Source organism: Tympanuchus pallidicinctus, unplaced genomic scaffold (assembly GCF_026119805.1).
Source record: "Tympanuchus pallidicinctus isolate F22 unplaced genomic scaffold, pur_lepc_1.0 scaffold6, whole genome shotgun sequence".
Taxonomy (NCBI): domain Eukaryota; kingdom Metazoa; phylum Chordata; class Aves; order Galliformes; family Phasianidae; genus Tympanuchus; species Tympanuchus pallidicinctus.
The window spans coordinates 10,016,709-10,034,575 of NW_026294780.1; the positions used below are offsets into that span (position 1 = coordinate 10,016,709).

A 17,867-nucleotide genomic window follows, 5' to 3' on the forward strand; every position below is an offset into this window, starting at 1 on the left:
GTGGGCATTTTGACACTGATTTTGACAAAGTGGAAATGCAGTTAGTGTAGTCAGGGTCATTGTAATTGTTCTATTAACATGATGCATGTTTTCCTGGGCATTATCTCCAAGCTGTTTTCACAATAGAGCTGAATCAATGTACCTAATTTCCGTTCACATGCATTCATTTTACTTACCTGTGAAAACTGATGTTACCAGTCTTTGATAAGCACTTAAATTAATTCCTTCCAGACATTTCATTTAATGCCTTTCATCCTGATGGAGTTGAATTAGCAGGACTAACTACTTAAGAGTACAGAAGAAGAAAGTAAAACATTCTTGGATTAGATATTCAAGACAGGTTTTCACATTAGCATACTAAATCCGTAAAGTACAGGTGTTAAAAAGGTCTTTAGTTACCCTCTAGTTAGAAACAAGCTTTTGGTATGAGCAGAACCTGTGTATCCTAAGACACAGGCTTCCCAGGTGGGTACAAGAGTGTTAGACAAAAGGATGCATTCTGGATGTAACTCAAAATGTAAAATTATTTTCCTCAGTTTGTTAAAAACAGCCTTCAGAGCCTCCTTGCTGTTCTGCTCCAGCAGAACCATTTCCCCACGTGAAGCTTTGATACTAGATTTGATACTAGAAGGTCTACAGTTGCAACAGAAAAGTAGAGTATGAGGCAGCCCCACTACATGGCTTTACTATGGCTCTCTTATTGGAAGTTATGTCTGCTAGTTCAGAGGAGATGGCCCCCAAAGTGTTGTGGTTTAAGGGCGTAAGCAACCTATCAGGGACTCACTGTCCCTCACTGGTCTCCAGAACTGGGATCTGCATGGCAGTTTGCACTGTGCCTGCAGTGCCTCCTGGATCAAAGTCTCAAGCTGGTTACTCAGTTTGGTAGAAGAAGCTGCAGGTCATTTAGGACTACTTATACTGGGAAACACCTACACCAGTGGACACCACCTGCAAGTAACTTCCATGTTATGTGCAAATGAGACACTTCTAATGTGAAGACCTGTTACGTATCTTACATCTAATTACTTTTTACTGAAGATTTCAGAAATTTGATTTTGTCCAGTAAAGAGAAGTTGTATTTCAGTTTTCCATTAACCAGATGACTGAATGCAGGCATTTACTGATACCTTCAACAACATATTTTCTCTCTGCTTTCCTTGTATTTTTTTTTCAGTGCAAAATAGGAAATATAAATTTGGAAAACATGAGAAAGACTGGAATGTATTTGAGAAACATACTTTGTCAGATTGAGCAGGAGAATGTGCAATGTTTAAAAATAGTGGCTGGAACTTTACCCTTCAAAGTATTTTCCATACAATAAAGTGTTTCCAGATAGGTTATTAGGAAGTCACTATGCTGTATTAGCTATATCCTGTATGTGAATGCTGATTTTGCAAACATTTCTTCTAGAAAGATGGATTTGTGTCATATGAATTTATGCATTTTGATCTTAAACCAGCTTATATAGGTCTCTGAATCTTAGGAACCTTCCTAATGGGTCAGTAATAGCAGTACTCTCTTTCCATCTTTCTAGTTATTTACTCATTAATTTTACTGCTTTAGAGATACGTCAACTAGCCAGAAACGTCAAGAAGCACTTTGTGTGCATTACAGCTCTGTCTTTAATACTAGGCTGTATACAAAAACCAGGATTTTTTCTCTTTTTCTCAGTACTATACCCTTTTTTCTCAGACATACATCTGGAGAATTTTATATGCGCAAACAAAATTAGGCATAATACTGTTCTTATTCATAAGGAGGTAAATAAAATCTAGTCTTAACAGGAAACGTGGAGGTATTTCAGTTTTTCCTGAAAGGGGAGAAAAGCTCAGGAAACTGTTATGTTTTATACATGAAGGCATTTCCAGAAAACATAAATCTTTGCCTGGACTATATTTCTGTAGCTGAAATCAGTAAGTGTATACGGCTAGATGTGCTGAGGTGGGAACGTGCATTAGTAGTGGGCAGCAGCAAGAGGCATGGAGGATAGGGCAGTGTAGCAGATGTAGGAGGGTAGAGCAGAGATGTAGCACCTCTGGAAACATTCACTTTCGGCAAGTTTTTGCCCCTTAAAAAAAGAAGAAAAAAAAAAAGGCATTTAAAAGGCATTTGCATCTGTGTTCTCCTAAACACACATCTCTGCTGTCTTTCAGAAACAGAAAGAATATATCTGAGCCCTATGTCATGTTCTTTTCTTTCATGTCTGCTGAGAGTCACAGAGTCATCCTTATCTTCTAAAACATGGTGAATGCAAATCAGCGTCCATTGCAAACTCAAGGTAATTTAAAGTAAAGGGAGAAGAGTAACTTTACTGGCAGCTTTGTCCTGCAGGATCCCTACAATAAAAACTAGTATAAAACTCCAGGGGAAACTGGTACAACATCATAGCATTTGTTTACCTAGTCCTTTCTAAGCTTTTTGCCTTTCTGCTCTTTCTGTTAAGGACCAGCTCATCACTCAGATTCTTTGCTTTCCAAAAAAGGGCAGAATCATCCCCATGTTTGCATGCAGGGAACATCCAGCATGGTTTAGTGAGAGGATTTTAGAACAGTTCTGTTGCTGACTGGCTTCTGGTGCACAGTGCAACTATTTCAGGGGGGCTTTGGTTTACGCCAGAGTCTGGCAGCCAGCCAGCAGAAGCCCATGCTTTGCTGCTTCTGCCCTGGCTGCATTCTGTGCCTGTGCCCTCAGCACACAGCCCAAGAAACACAGGTTCCTCTGAAGTCCTAGGTCTTCCCTAGTCGCTCTGCTGTGGCGCTGCCTCGTGACTCTATGAGGTCAGCAAGGAGCCGGTCTCCACCTCCCTGTCGCTGAACATCAAACCTCAGAAATCAGGACAGGCAGAGGGGGTCACTCGCTCTTTGTGCTATCCTATTGTTTTGTTAGCATTTAGTGTGCCTCTGAAATAGAGCAAAATGCTTCATTATTTCCCAGATTTCCTGAGGCTGCGTGTTCCAGTGATGGCATTTGCCACTCACCTGGCAGGGGATCAGACACGGGGAAGAGAAGCAGAGCTTGAGTTAGATATTGCATCGACCAAGGTGCTCAAGTTGCTTGTGTGTGCTTGAGTAATGACAATGCTGAGAATAGTGGAGAAGAATCCCCCAGGAACAGAACATGAACATTAATTATAGGGGGGAAAATATATTATTAACATCAGACCGCACACTACAGGAGATCCCAGTGTGACTATTAAAGGAAATTAATTACCACCTCTCTTTACCTTTCAGATCAACTCTTCTTTATAATGAGAATAATTCCTTCTTTGTTACCACTGGTATTATCAGCTGTGTGAGAACAGTTTTTCCTGGTATTCCATTCACTGGTATTGTGTATCTGTATAGTCTGAAAATAAATATTTGCAACAGATGCATTGCATTCCCTCTGAGGGGAAGTCCCACAAGCCCAGGCTCAGGCTCCGTAAAACAGATCGGCATGCTGAAATACTGCTTCCTCTGTGCTGATAAGTGTGAAATAGCATCAAAATCATTCTCTGTGGCAAAACCAGGAACAGGATTTAGGAGGTAGTACAGGAGACCTCTTTTCCATTGCCATTCCTCACTTTACATCAGAGTGGTTAAAAGCCAGGAGATGTTCTTACTTTTTTAAAACTAATCCTGCTTCACGAACCCTTTCCCAGATCACCAGTGTATTTTCCAAATACATCTTGTGTAATCTCACACAATACATTTTTGCTGGTAAAGTCAGAATTGAGGTCAAAACTGGACTAAAAGAAAACTCATTACAACTTCAACACCCGTAATCCACCCTGAGGAGAGAGATGAATGCAGTGAGCAGGCTATGCATGCATTGTTTCCATTGTGCTCTTGATTAACTTGTAATTCACAAGTGAGGGAGTGTGAAGGAAACTACTGAGTGATGGAAGGTCACCAATTCCGAGAGGAAATAAACGATGTATAGGCATCCCATTCATCACTTTATTTGTGTAACATCCTTTTGGAATCTGTCTCTCAAGGGTAAAGCCCATTTGAAATCTTTTAATATTTTGCAAAGACAAGGCTGGAAGCTTGTGTAATCTTAGTGACAAAAGACTCGTATATAAAATCCACATCATCCCAGGGCTGCCAGCACCTTTATTTCTTGAAGAGGGCACTAATTCCCCCAAATTCTTCCTGCCCTTGGATAGAGGCCAGAAATGCTCACGATTCTTTCAACCCCACATGAAGATCTGCTATCATCCTTTTATTTCCAGATAATAACAGCCCTATGTGCTGCTGTATGGTTTGCCTTTGCATTCCAAGGAGCGTCAGCTTCTCAGAAAATCCTCATTATGGGCATGGCTGTGATTAGTGTCAGGTTCCCTAATTCTGGTATCAAGAAATATTTGAATGTGTGCATGATGTCCTCTCCTCATCCATAATTGCACCCTCGATTTTTACAGAACAAATTTATTAATGAGCGAAAGCTGTACAGCAAAGAAATTGCATCAATTGCTCCCTTCATTTGTAGAATAGCAGCTACCCCTCAAATGAGCAACAAACTCCTGAACCAGTAGCTTCCTTTATCACACTGAAATGGAAGCAGTATAACAGTAGGTGGTCTAAATGTGGAAATAGAGATCAGCATATGTATTGGCTATTTGTAAAGGCTCTAAGAGTTTGGCTAAAATAAGAATTAGAAACAAAAACAGGTTGGTAAAACAGATATCTGTGCCACCAGAGAAAAGACCTGTGTATATATCCCCAATCTGCTTCTACTGTTAAAGTAATACTATAGCAATAGGACAGCTAGACATGACTGAAACGCTCTCACACTTTATTTTCTTCCACAGTTTATTGCAGAAATAATAAACACACTGTGCTGCACAGAGTCAAATTGACGCACGTGATCTTCTGCATTATTGGTGGCTAATACGATTGCTCTGGAGCAGGTCAGTGCACATTCTCACTTTCAGTTACTTTGGACAAATGCAAACTAAGTGTACCGTGAAAAATTTCATCACAGAACATGGCGTCCAAAAGATGATGTATGTCACTACTGTGATATTTTTATTATGCCTCAGAGGAAACCCATGTTAATGCCTAGCTGCAAAAAGAATCACAGGTTTTAGAGGAGACAAGATCCAGAGTAACTAATGTGGACTAGCATTTTCTTTCACGTGTACCAGCAGAGCTGCAAAAATGCATGAGGCAGGACATCATCTGCTTTTCTCCACATACAATTTTTTTTTTTCAGTGGGAGATAGGATTGAATTAAGTCTTATCCCTGGATTTTGTAACAGTGCTTGTGAGGAAGTACTGAGTTGCTAGATAAAGAAATAAGAGAAAGCTGTGGCATACATACGAGATCTTGAGGCATGGAGGAATTGAAACATAGTATTAAAATTAATTCTTAAACTCTGCAGAGAGTTTTTTTGTTCAGCTCGCTATGCAACAAATAGAGGAGTCATGGCATGACAAAAAAATCTTCAGCCCAACTGTCACATGTCCAGGGTGGATGGAGCTGTTGGTAGTGGGCATATTCCTTGTCCAAAATGTGATTCCTCATTAGCAGGAAACCTGTCTGCAGAAGGGCAGCAGCTGCTGCTCTCACTCCTTCCAGCTCTGCTGTAGTGGCTTGGCATACAGGGTTAGGCCATAATTCCAAGCCAGGTTTACAGGGCTTTAGCTCCTTTTCTTTCAAAGGACTTGCTGCTGCTTCTTACTGATGTGAGAGCAGAGCAGCCTGATCTCCTCCTCAGGACTGTGAGAGAGGGCAGAGAGGCTCCAGTCTCCTCATCCCAACTGAGCTCTGCAGGTGGCCAAACTTGGGGATGGGGTGATGCTGCAAGAGGAAGAGGGGAGGAGAAGGCTCTCCCAGGTGGAGGGGGCAGTTGTCAGGGCAGGCTGAACAGCTTCACAGACTCCAGAGTGAGACAAAATCCAGACTGAGCCAGAGATAATTGGTTTGATAGTCGAAGAATAAGGAAGCAGCAGATGCCTTTGAATGCACGATAAGAGCAACAGGTCAGAGACTTGGCTCATGGTGATTAGGTTTTGAGATAGCAGTAGAAGAAGCCTGTGTTCAGAAACTTGGCACAAAGCTACAGTCCTTTTTCAAACATCTGTTTGGGATGACAACCTGTGATCCCTCTTTCTTTTTCCCCCTATGATTTCCACATGAGAGTGTCTACTGCGGTCCGCATTTAAGCCCCTCAGGAGCAGACTAGAGAGGGAAAAGTATCTGGATCTATGAAAAGGATAATACAGGGGAAAGTATCAGAGAGCCTCTGTTTCCCAGAGAGTCTTCTTAAATGTGCCTTACCATTGACTCAAGTATAGATTGATATCCATGGCATAATCTGTGCAGTTCCTAGCAGCACCTGCGTTTCTTTCAAGGTTTCTCACCCACACTTTGCCCGGCCTGTTATTTCTTACCCTATATGACAAAAAGCCATCCTAGCAGCCAGGGAATTGGAATCCAATGGAAAATAGCTGAAAGCTAGCAATGAATTTAGGAGCTGTGCTAACCATTTGGAGATTTATTCTCTTTTTTTTTCCTGGATAATGGGTAAGTTAGAACCTTTCAATATTTCAAAAGAGCGCAGTAGAAAATATCCCTGGGGACAGGCTGTGTAAGCTCAGATCCTGTATCTGAAGTCCAGCACCAATATTTTCTCTAATGAAAAAAGTAATTCATTCAGCTAAAAGAGAGTGAGTTTGACTTTGAAAATTAAAATCAATGCTTTAATTCAATACGCATACAATTACCAGCTGCCAAATGGCATGTAATGCACTTTTACTTGGGGAAATAAAAACAGCACCACAAAAGACCAGAAAGGAGGCATTTGACAAATGTTAGGGTTTTCATTATGAACATTTTTGGTGTTTTTGAAAGCAACGCTGCAAAGTTAAGCATCACAGATGACAGAACATTATGCAGAGGGCATAAAAGGACCGATGGTGTTTTTCAGAACACATATCACTGCTTCCTGTAATGTTCTGTTGTCACAAATATATGGTGATTAGCTATTTATCAGAGTGAAAGCACATCATAAAACATTCCACATATCATTGAGTTTCTAGTAATCTGTGTCACTGTAAAGATTAATACATTAAGTCAGTCCACATAACTTCATAAAATACGTTCCTTTGCCAAGATTTGTGTTGGCTTTGGAAAACAGTGGATGAAATGGGAACATCTACTTTTGTTGTCTGGTCTGTGAAATTACAGACTTGTTTTTTCTCTCTGGAACAACACTGTTTTGAGTAATAAGAGTGTCCCCAGTAGTGTTGTCAGCATGGGAAAATCTCACCTGCCTGCTTTACGAATACAGTCCTGCTTAGTCTATATTTTGGGACGTGACTTACCCGCATTGAAGCCCTGCAAATCCTTTCACCATGTTAAGGCACACTGAAGACCAGCACTGTATATCAAGGTCAATATTTTCAATTTTGGGTGCTGAGAGTTCAGCACTGAAATCCATATTTAGTCATCTAACTACCTTTCTGAACACCCACATGTTCTTCAATTTCAGTGATTTATCACTACCTGTGTTTCCACCAATCCTTCCCCAGAGCCCCATGGTGTCTAAGAATACACTGGAAGTTGTATTTTATTTGAAAGATAGCTAGTGTAATTGCTGTTTCTGGAGAGAAAAAAGAAAAAAAAGGAAAAGAAAGATACAAGCCAACCGTAACACTGCAAAAGGGAAATCGTTTCAAATCACAGAGAACATCTGAAAATCCATCCACATATTCACACAACTTAAACATACTCCCATCACTAGCTTAAAAAATGCTGCCCTGAGCCCACTCAGAAATGCGTGATTCAAAATGAGATTAGTGATGAATCCAAAGGAAATATAACCTTCTCAGGTTGGAGTGTGACTGATGACGCGCAGCACCAGTTCAGTGGGGAAGGTAGGAGTTCATTTAGATTGATTTATTAATGTTTTTCACAGCATCAGTAAAATACTTGATAATTAATGGCAGAGAAATATGAGTTCAGCTAAAATCTTCCATAAATTAAAAGTATTTAATTTAATAGTAATTTAGAGGATTTTGCAAAGTGCCAGAGCAAGATAACTGCATTTGCAGAGGAGGCAAGATTGAGAGAACTGCCTGCTGGACTGATGCACATAATGTATCTTTATGGCCACGCGATTCGCCATTCAGCAGCAGAACTACTATCCTTCCCATCAATATTTCCACGAAGCGAGAGAAAAAAGTATATCAGGAAAAATGTCCTCTCGCATTTCATCCTTCGCTCTTTAGCTGACTAAAAATTTACTGCACGCCTCACAGTACAGTTTAGGACTCGGCATTATTTCTTGGGATAACGTCAGTTTTAAAATAGCCTGGAATTAGACTGTGGACAAATTGAACCTGTTCGTTCCAGTAAAACATTTCTGAGTTAATGGGGATGAGTGAAGCCTTTTAGTGGCTTACCTATTCCAGCACCCTTCACCAAATCTAGCTCAGACCTTTTTGCCCACCTGAACAGCTGCAGCTAAATTCCATCACTCCTTCTTCTTATAGCCCATATGTACACCGAGCTTTATGTGGCTTGGCTGTGCTCACAAGTACACAGACACACATCTCCAACATGCAGCATGTTACTCATGGCAATGCTGCTGCTAATCCTCTGAGCCACACACCGGGTCCAGAATGAGGAAGGGGTATGGGGACAGAGTTGGCTTGCAGATGGGAGGAGGTGCTGGCTTGGGGTGCTGTGGGAAAGAAGACACAGGGCAGGGATGAGATCAGAAAACCTATGGTTGGATTCCCAAAATATGCTTCTCAGCCATTTTGGCTGCCAGAGGTTGGAGCAAGAAACTTGTGTATCTTGATAGTGGGTAGGTTGGAAAACAGTGGAGCAACGTGTAAAAGGGTGAGTGATATATTAGGCAGATGTGCCTTGTGAAAGTGCTCAAAATTTCTGTGTCATCTTCACTAAGTGAATAGAGAGCATTTCACTTAGAAAATATAGGTTTTATTTTTCCTGTCCCGTGTCCTCAAGAGTGAGGTGATGAAAAACAGAAGGTGAGAGTTTTCAAAGGCAAGAACTACAGGGATGGGACTGAGATTTGGATGAGGATTGCCCTCTTTTTCCGACACCCATTTGAAAAAGCTCTGGTCTGCTTTGAGGGATTTGAGAGACTCCTCGCTGCCAATTTTAAGAGTACTGGAACACGTTCAATCATAGACAGAAAGGATAAAGTGTACTTAATTCTCTGCACTTTGGGGTGGTTTACATTGGCACAGTCTGAAAGGTTTAGAGTTCTGAAGTTTACACATTCACAAAGTCTTGGTGTTCAGATTTAACATCATGTACTTTTTTTTTCACTTGAAGTAGGAAACAATCAGCAAAGTTTTTTCAGGAGTTGCCTTTTGAAATATGGAAAGCAAGGTGAATGGTGGGGGGGAAAAACACCCGAGGGGGACCAAATATTGTTCTTATTATAAAAAAAAAAATCTCCATACCCAAATACCCCGTAATAATGTGGCAGTAGGATGTATGAAAATAAAGTGAAGTGCTGTCATATTGGATTTTATACTACTTTTGTCGTAGTTTCTATAAGTTGATATATTTTCTGCTGACGCTAAAGTTGCTATAGTTTCTACAGACACCCTTGAGACTGCTTGAAACCCAGCAGACAAGAGCAACAACAGCATTCCCGTGACCAAAAATCCTGATCCATCTCATAACAAAAGCTTTTCTCCTGGTTTCCTAGTAATGCCATCAGGATACCATTTTTGTGAAGATTTTAGGGACTTTCCTCTTTTTCCCATCTGAAGCCAAAGCCCTGTGACTGCCTCTCCCAGGTGTTTTGCACGAGTCTGGGAAGCCAGGGGATCTGACCCATCAACCTCCAGGGTTTCCTGCCAGTTGTTTTCACCTCTTTTCTCCTTTTTATCTTTTCTGCTTCTTTTCCTCCTACATCTAGCCATCATGTACAACATAGTTTTGGTAAGCCTACACTGAGCCACATTCTTGCTTCACTGCTTGTTCAAAGCTGGATCAGGTATGCTGACAAGAGCTGGATTCACGGTAGAAGGGAATCGTAGAATCACAGAAGAATAGAATCACAGAGTGGCTTAGGTTGGAGGGGATCTTAGCTCCAACCCCCCTGCCATGGGCAGGGTTGCCAACCTCTAGATAAAGTTGCCCAGGATCCCATCCAACCTGGCCTTGAATGCCTGCGGAGATGGGGCTCCCACAGCCACTTTGGGCAGCTGTGCCATTGCCTCACCACCCCTCTGAGTAACAAATTTCTCTGAAATATCTAACCTAAATCCCCTCTTTTAGTTTAAACTCATTTTCTCTTGTATTATTACTATCAGATTATGCAAAAAGTTGGTCCCCCTCCTGCTTGTAAGCTCCCTTCAAGTTCAATGAGGTCTCCCCAGAGTTTTCTCCAAGCCAAACAAGCCAAGCTGCCTCTGTCTCTCTTGATAGAGGAGAGGTGCTCCAGCCCTCTGATTTTCTTTATGGCCCTCCTCTTGGCCACAAAGCTCCAACAGCTCTGCATCCTTCTTGTGCTGGGGGCACAGTACTCCAGATGGGACCTCACAAGGGCAGAGTAGAGGGGGACAGTAACCTCTCTCTCCCTGCTGGCCAGAGATGTGGATGCAGCCCAGGTACAGTTGGCCTCCTGGGCTGCAGGCACACTGCTGGCTCATGTGCAGCTTTTCATCCATCACGACTTCCAAATCCTTCTCCGCAGAGGTGCTCTCACTGAGTTCTTCTCCCATTCTGTACTCACATCTGAGATTGCCTCGACCCAAATGCAACACATTGCACTTGGCCTCACTGAACTTCATTAGATTCTCACGTGCCCACTTTTCAACCATGTCCAGGTCCCACTGGATGATGTCTCTTCTTTCTATGGTGTCAACTGCACCACTCAGCTTAGTGCAATCAGCAAACTTGCTCAGGGTAAACTCAATCCCGCTGCTTATGTCACTGATAAAGGTGTTGAAGAATAGTTATACTGTAAAGTATCTTACTTTCTGCAAGGTAGCTGGTGCTGATTTTTTTACATTACCTGAGAAAACCATGGTGTGCTGAAGGTGTTCAGGTCCTATTTTTCCGTCTGTGGTGCTTCAGTAATGGCCATGGCACTGTGTTTGGATTGAAATGCCGTTCAGCATTTTCAGCATTAATAGAAATCTATGCTTTTTTTTGTTTGTTTTTTGTCTCATGATTTTTACCTCTGATAATTATGAATTATATGTAAGAACATGAAACAATTCAGGGTTTTGGGGACATACACATACTGTGCAGATATATGACACAGATGGCAAATAAAACAGCAAGTCAGCCTGACATTCAGACAGCAAATTTGCTTGCAAGTGGGAAGGGTAAATGCACATTCAGAACTGAAAGAAGCACCCATCATAGCCAAAATATGCTTTCCTACCAATATCATTTGGCACAGAAAAGATTTGTTATTTTGCAATTCTAACTTTCACAGTACATGAGGTACATGAGTGCTTCACTATGGTTTTCAGAGTGCCTTTATTCTTTCTTTTCAAAGTTAATATCTGGCAGAGGCATAATTTTATGCTTTGCTATAGGGCTTTTAATGACTTCTTTGTTTCTGGAACACAGCAGCTGAATGAATATGCTAACATTTAAATGCACTTTATACTCTCTGGACTACATCCTGCATTTAGCCTGTGTTCAAGAGGACATTATGTTGAGACATTCTGAAACCTCTATGCCATTTTAGTCAATAGGGAGAGTTTCCTGTAGAGTAAGAAGTAGGGAGATGTTTGAATATAAATAAAAAATGTAAACAAAAGCAGTTATAGTTTGCTCTCATTCCTCCATCTCATCAGTTTAAAGCTGTTCTTATGCCAAACAGTACTGGGTCACCAGAATGCATCTTGGCTAAAAATAATCAAGTCTGAAAATGTATTTTCTTGCATGGGTGCCACATGGAAGATATTATCTGGGGCCAGATCCATTTTAATGGATCCTAAATAACAAGATTCAGGAACTACGTGTCTAAATTATTTCACATGCTGCATTTATATTGAATGAACAACTTCAGCCATAAAATCAGATGTCTTAAGCATTGCTCAGGATCCCCCTTTTCCAAGCAGCACCCCTCAGAAGAGTTGCCTGGCAGGAGGCTCTGCCCTGGGCACTCCATAAAGCAGCACTGGCTGCCTCACGAGCTGCCCTGCAACGCCACGTCACACAACACAGAGCTGTTTCACCACCAAAATAGAACATCTATCAATTACGGTTGAGGAGACAAACCTCCCTACAAAATTCAGACAAAATCCCCTGCCACTGCTGACACCGATAGCAGGAAAAGAGAAACAAGGTGCAGTAATGACTGATGAATTGGAGAATTTCCCTTGCAGGAAGACAGTGTTGCCCATTAAAGCTGGGTTTGCACTGTAGAAGGGTTATGCAGAAATTTCTGCTGGTGCTGTACAGGCTTTAGACTGTTCTCATGTTCTGTTTGTATGCTTGCCTGGATTTTGCTAGTTTTCATTTGTTGTCATTCTTCATCACGCTAACCTATAAGGGTTATCATTACCCAAAATAAATAAAAACAGGAGATGTGATATGTTCAGTGCAGTGAAGATTTGATTTTTTTTTCTCTCTTAGCATTTTGCTTTTCAAATCATTGTATTCCCAGTAGCACAACAAAAATCATTTGTTTTAGTGCAATCCCTAATAACGATGGTATCAACACAAACCTCTGTTCATATGTTGAGCTCATTGAATAAAGAAGCTTATCATTTATCTGTGTAGAAGCTTTTAATTAGTTTTCTGAATTTACTCCAGAGATTAATGGGCAGATAATATTTAATATATGCTTTATTGTTTTCATTTCTTTATTGAGATATCTGAGTTTGTATGCTGTTCCACCTTTGATCTTTTACTCTCTCTGTGTTAGTAATGGTGAAATATTTGTCTGCAATCAGATTAATAAAGAATTCCACCAGCCCACTGCAACTGAGTGGTGGTGGGTGGTTTGTAATGTAGGACACAGCAAGTTCTATTCTGTCAGGGATTATAAACCATGCTCAGAAAAGGCCATTTGTACTGATGTCACTTGCTGGTACATTTCAAGATTTCCAGCAGCTGGATAAGTAGGTGTCTTCCTGCTCACACACCAGATGAATAGTTTGTGGATTTAGGCATTCCTTTTTTTACTGAGATTTCTTTTGACCTTTTCTCCCAGCTGCCCCCTTTTTCCCTGGTCCTGACCATCAGGTATGGTGCACAGCTTAGCAAAATAAGAGGAAACAGATGTATCAGGCCTCAATAGTAAATCATACCTCTGTAGTGTGTCTGCCACTCTGGTTTGGCTGGTTCCAGCTGCATTGCAAGACGTGACACACTTCAGAGCATGCTGTTTAAAGAACTTTATCCAGGGTAAGCATGTGCAGAGCTCCTCTGGCTCCTTGCAGCAGTGCCATGGAATGTGGTGGTAGGGTAAAGTGGTTGTGGTTGCCAGGAAGGTGCAGGTGGACTCCTCATGGTAGCTGTGCTCTTCTGATTTTCCATGGTGAGGATGGTGAGATGCTGACACAGCTGCCCAAAGGAGCTGTGGGTGCCTCATCCCTGGAGACACTCAAAACCAGGTTGGATGGGGCCCTGGGCATCCTAATGTACTGAGAGATGTCCTTGCCCACTGCGGAGGGATTGGAGCTAGCTGATCTTCAAAGGCTCCTTCCAGCCTAAACCACTCTATGATTGCAAGATATCTCCTTCCTGCCACATGTCTGGCCTCTGCTGCACTGCTCCTGAAACCTGTCGCTCTCCTCTTCACTCACCATCTCATTGCTAGGAAGAGAAGCTGAGCCTAAGATGCTGAGTTCATCTTATTTCTTGTGTCTTGGGAGAAGATGCATATTCCAAGTGCAGATAAAAGAGAACAAAAACCCTAAGTAAACAACAGCGCATCATTTTTATTTAAAACTGTCCTATGTAAATATGAAGTTCAACATTATGGGTTTGTTGTCCCAGTAGGAGAAGGATTAAAATGCTTATTAATGGGATTTAAAAGCAGGAGTTCGGTTATATTAGCTACAAAAATATAATTATCATAATTAAGATTGCAAAGCACTAATGAAGCTCTTTAATAATTATCCTTTTTCCTCAGAGATTAATTTTGTAAAACCTGATTTGAATTTTACAACACACTGGAGAAACTTTGTTGGTGTAAAGATGGGAACCGCTGGTAGCAGGAGAGGGCTGAGAGCAGCAGCACTTGGTACATTGCTGGGATGTGCTGGCACCAAGGCTTGGCCTGCAGTGGGAGAGATTTGTGGTCACGAATGCATTACATGGTGCAAAACGTGTGTGCAGCCTTGGTCTGATGCTGTGTCTGAACTCTTGGTAGGCTTACAGACTTGGACATGAAGCTATGGGACAGCAATGGGAGAGCATCCAGTCACTTGCAAACAGGCAGACCATGCATCTCTGGACTCCATCTCTCTAGAGCTTAAGAGTGCCCAGCCAGACTCTGAGCTTGATCTTGTCAGAGGTGACCTTAAAACCCCTTAGCTTACAAGATTGACCTGCAAGAGAGACCGCAGGTGGTAGAGGGCAAGAGCCTGCATGGTCACAGGCTTACAAGGTCCCTCCCGAGAGATGAGAGAGGCAGCAAATTCTCAAAATTAAATGACAACAAAGTGTCCGTTTAAAAATATCTCCCCAAAACAGATTTTCATGATTCATCTCCCTAGATGATTAAATATTTAGTTCTGCTGACAGGAATATGATAGTTACTATAGAGCAGAAAATTTAGTGCAGTGTGTGAGTTATAAGCAGATATGTTATCAAGCTGTTAACACAAAAGTGATGGGATTATTGGTGTTGATATCTGTATTTCTTTATTTCGTGCGGGGATTTTTTTTTTCCCTGCAGCAGCAGATTTAGGCCACAGCTTTGCATTTTCTCAGGACAGGGAAGCTCTTTCTTTCTTGCATGCTCCGTGCAGTAGTGGTTGTGTTTTGTCACAAACCTTCTACCTCCAGCCCCCATCAGTGGCAGAGGAGCTGAGTCCCCGTGGTTGTCACCATGCTGGGACACCTGTGAGGATGGGAAGGCCAAGAAAAGCACTTGCTGTCCAGCTTGAGTCTCAGGCTTCATTCCATGGAAACAGGCCCATCAGGAAACCATGGTGCCACCAGGTGCCACCAGGACAGGGAAAAGGCAAGGCCACCAAGAGAGGACAAACTTTTATCTCAGGTCCTGCTCAATGGAAAGAGAGCTGCCATGTGTGTTGAAGTACCTAAGCTAGGAAGAAATTGGAGTTCTCATCTAGTTTCTGGACTAGTTTCGCTTTCCTGCTGAAATCTCCACAGTAACATGTGGCCTCAAATTTCAGCATCTGCAATGTGGAGAGGGCACCACCAAAGCTAGTGTAAATTTAGACAGCGCTGTCCAAAATTCACAAGTCCCTTCTGAAGTAAATTTCTCCACTGTTAGTAAGGTTATATCCAGGCCCAGAGCCTTTGAAAGTAGAGTAACTTAGTTCCTTGGGAGCCATCACTAAATAGTTAACAAGCAGGCAAAAAGTGGGGGGAATGAGACCAACCTATTCCAGCTTCTGGATATTCTGCTTTACACCATAGTGCAACTGTAGCCTGTTTAATTGGATGGAAAGGATTAGAAGGATCTTGTCAAGGCTATTGCTGCTGGGAAGAAAAAAAAAATAGTGACTTTGACAACAGTCCCATCAGAAAAGACTGATTTTCTGTTTGTGTTAGTGCTTCCCAGTTAGTTCGTGCCAAACAACACAACAATCCTTGAGATTTCGACAAATAAATCTTCAGAGTGTTATATTCACGTATCTTGCCAGTTTGCCTGTTTTGGCTGAGCATTTGACCGTCAGATCGTAGGTCAGATGTTAGATTATTCTAACATTTAAATATTTGCAGGAGCAAATAAACTTCAACAGATTTTTACAACTGAGAATATAACTGAGACCATCTTCCTTCAGGGGAAGGCTTCAGAGCTAATAATCACAAATAATTTGTGCAGCTCCACCTGTATGTTTAGGCCTGAATTTTGCAAAAATATAAGGACGTAGGAGAACTTCTTACAGCAGTATAGAGTTAAGCACATGTTAAAATCTTTGTACATTTGGGGTTTCTGATACTGTGAGGATTAAAGTTTTATGAATACTTAAAACAGATTAAGAACATGAGAAGCAGAGAGAGAAAAATACATTTCTTTTGCTGTTAAGGGCCTTTCTCATGACAGGTCTTTTTCTTCTTCTCTGTTTTTTTTTCTTCCTAATTCCATAATAAAGTGAATATTCTTTTAAATTGATGTCTAAAGATGACATGACAGATGCAAGACACACAGTGATGCAATGTTAAAATGTGTACCTCATGTTCTTTCCTCCTTGATGGCAGGTTTATAAAGCAGGAAAGATGTCAGTGTAGAGGAGACAGTGCACAAGGTGTTGGTAGCACAGAAGACAAAAAAACCATTAAAATAGATTTCAAGAATATATATGTAGGAACTTATTCAGGGAGCACGAGGATGTTCCTGGTAGTAGCCATCTCAGTAGATCCAAAACCACAGGACAATTGATGTTGTATGGGACCACACTTAGTCTCCAGGCCAATCTCCTACTCAAAGCATGGCAGCTGTGGGGTCAGGCTGTGTTGCTCAAAGATATCCTGTCAGGTCCTAACAACCTCCAAGGATGGGAACAGTGCAGCTTCTCTGGGCAGTCTCCACCTCTGCCTGGCTGTCATGGAGAAGTTTCTCCTTTCTTCTTTCAACTGATGCTCATTATTTCTTCCTTTCCCATTCTGCACTGTCATGATGAGCTTGATCCTAGCTTATCAACCCTCTGTGGGTTCTGGTGGGCCTGCTAGGTGCCTCAATGCCATCCCTTGTCAGCAATGAACCATCCCAGTTCCCCCAGCCTTTCCTCGTGGGGAAGTGCGTCAGGTCCCATCACTCTGTGGGCCCTCTGATGAATTCCATCCAATATTTTCTGTATTGAGGTGTCCAGAACTGGACAGCCCTACCCTAGACAAGGTCTAACAAGTTCTGAGTCAAGAGGAATAACCTTTTCCCTCAAACAAGTCATGCCCCTGTTCATGCCACCCAGGGCACAAAGTCATACCACCACCTCATGCACAGCTTGCTTCCTACCAGGACTCCCAGGGCTGATCCACAGCAATCCATCTCCAGCCTGTATCAGCATCAAAAGCTCTTCCTTCCCAGATACAGGATAAGGCTGTGGTCCCTGCTGAACTTCACAAGGTTCCTGTCAACTCTTTCCACCAGTCTGTTTGGGTTCCCCTGATGGCAGCCCTGCCTTTGAGCGTGAAGCCAATATAAATGACACCCAGTGCTCCCTTCCCATATATAGATCCTGTCATTTATAACAAGCAATCAGGTTGCTCTGGTATGATTTACTCTTGGTAAATCCATGCTGACTGTTCTCTTTCATGTGTCCAGACATGTGGTCTGTGGACTTACTCCATAATTTCCCAGGAACTGAAGTAAGGCTGACTGGCTTCTTGCACCCTGTTGCCTTGTGGTTGATTTTGTGCTGTTGTTGTTGTTAAAGATGGGCCTATCAGCCTTTCTTCTGTAATCAGGGACCTCCCCAAGTCTCCACAGTCTCTCAGAAATGAGAGAGATCAGCCCAGTGAGGACAGCAGTGGCTCTCCCAGTATCTGCAGAGGCCTATCAGGCCCACCGTTTGTATGGGTCAAGTTGCCTCAAGGTCCCTTGAGTTCCTTGAGCTGACCCTCAGCTGTTGCTGGTCCTTCTGCTCCTCTATGATCCTCCCTCCAACACAGAGTCCTGAGTGACCTTGTGGGGGAAGACTAGGATGAAGGCATTGGTACCTCAGACGTATATTTCAATATCTAGAGGAGACTGCAAGTAAGAAGGGGACAGACTTCAGCAGGTTCTGTTGT

At 42.1% G+C, this 17,867-nt stretch overlaps 2 protein-coding genes across 6 annotated transcripts in view; both read left to right on the forward strand.

The window, feature by feature from the left end:
- RPL31 (ribosomal protein L31) overlaps nucleotides 1–17,867 on the forward strand; it is a 662,822-nt gene that overhangs the window by 581,791 nt on the left and 63,164 nt on the right. The window lies entirely within an intron of this gene.
- Nucleotides 1–17,867, forward strand: part of NPAS2 (neuronal PAS domain protein 2) — a 97,624-nt gene that overhangs the window by 24,483 nt on the left and 55,274 nt on the right. For 2 of the 4 annotated variants that reach the window (XM_052664888.1, XM_052664889.1), the window contains exon 2: nucleotides 4,793–4,891. The exons of the other annotated variants lie outside the window; for them this stretch is intronic. The gene's annotated coding sequence lies outside the window, so the exon portion shown is untranslated. The remainder of the gene's footprint in view (nucleotides 1–4,792; nucleotides 4,892–17,867) is intronic. 4 annotated transcript variants of the gene reach the window in all.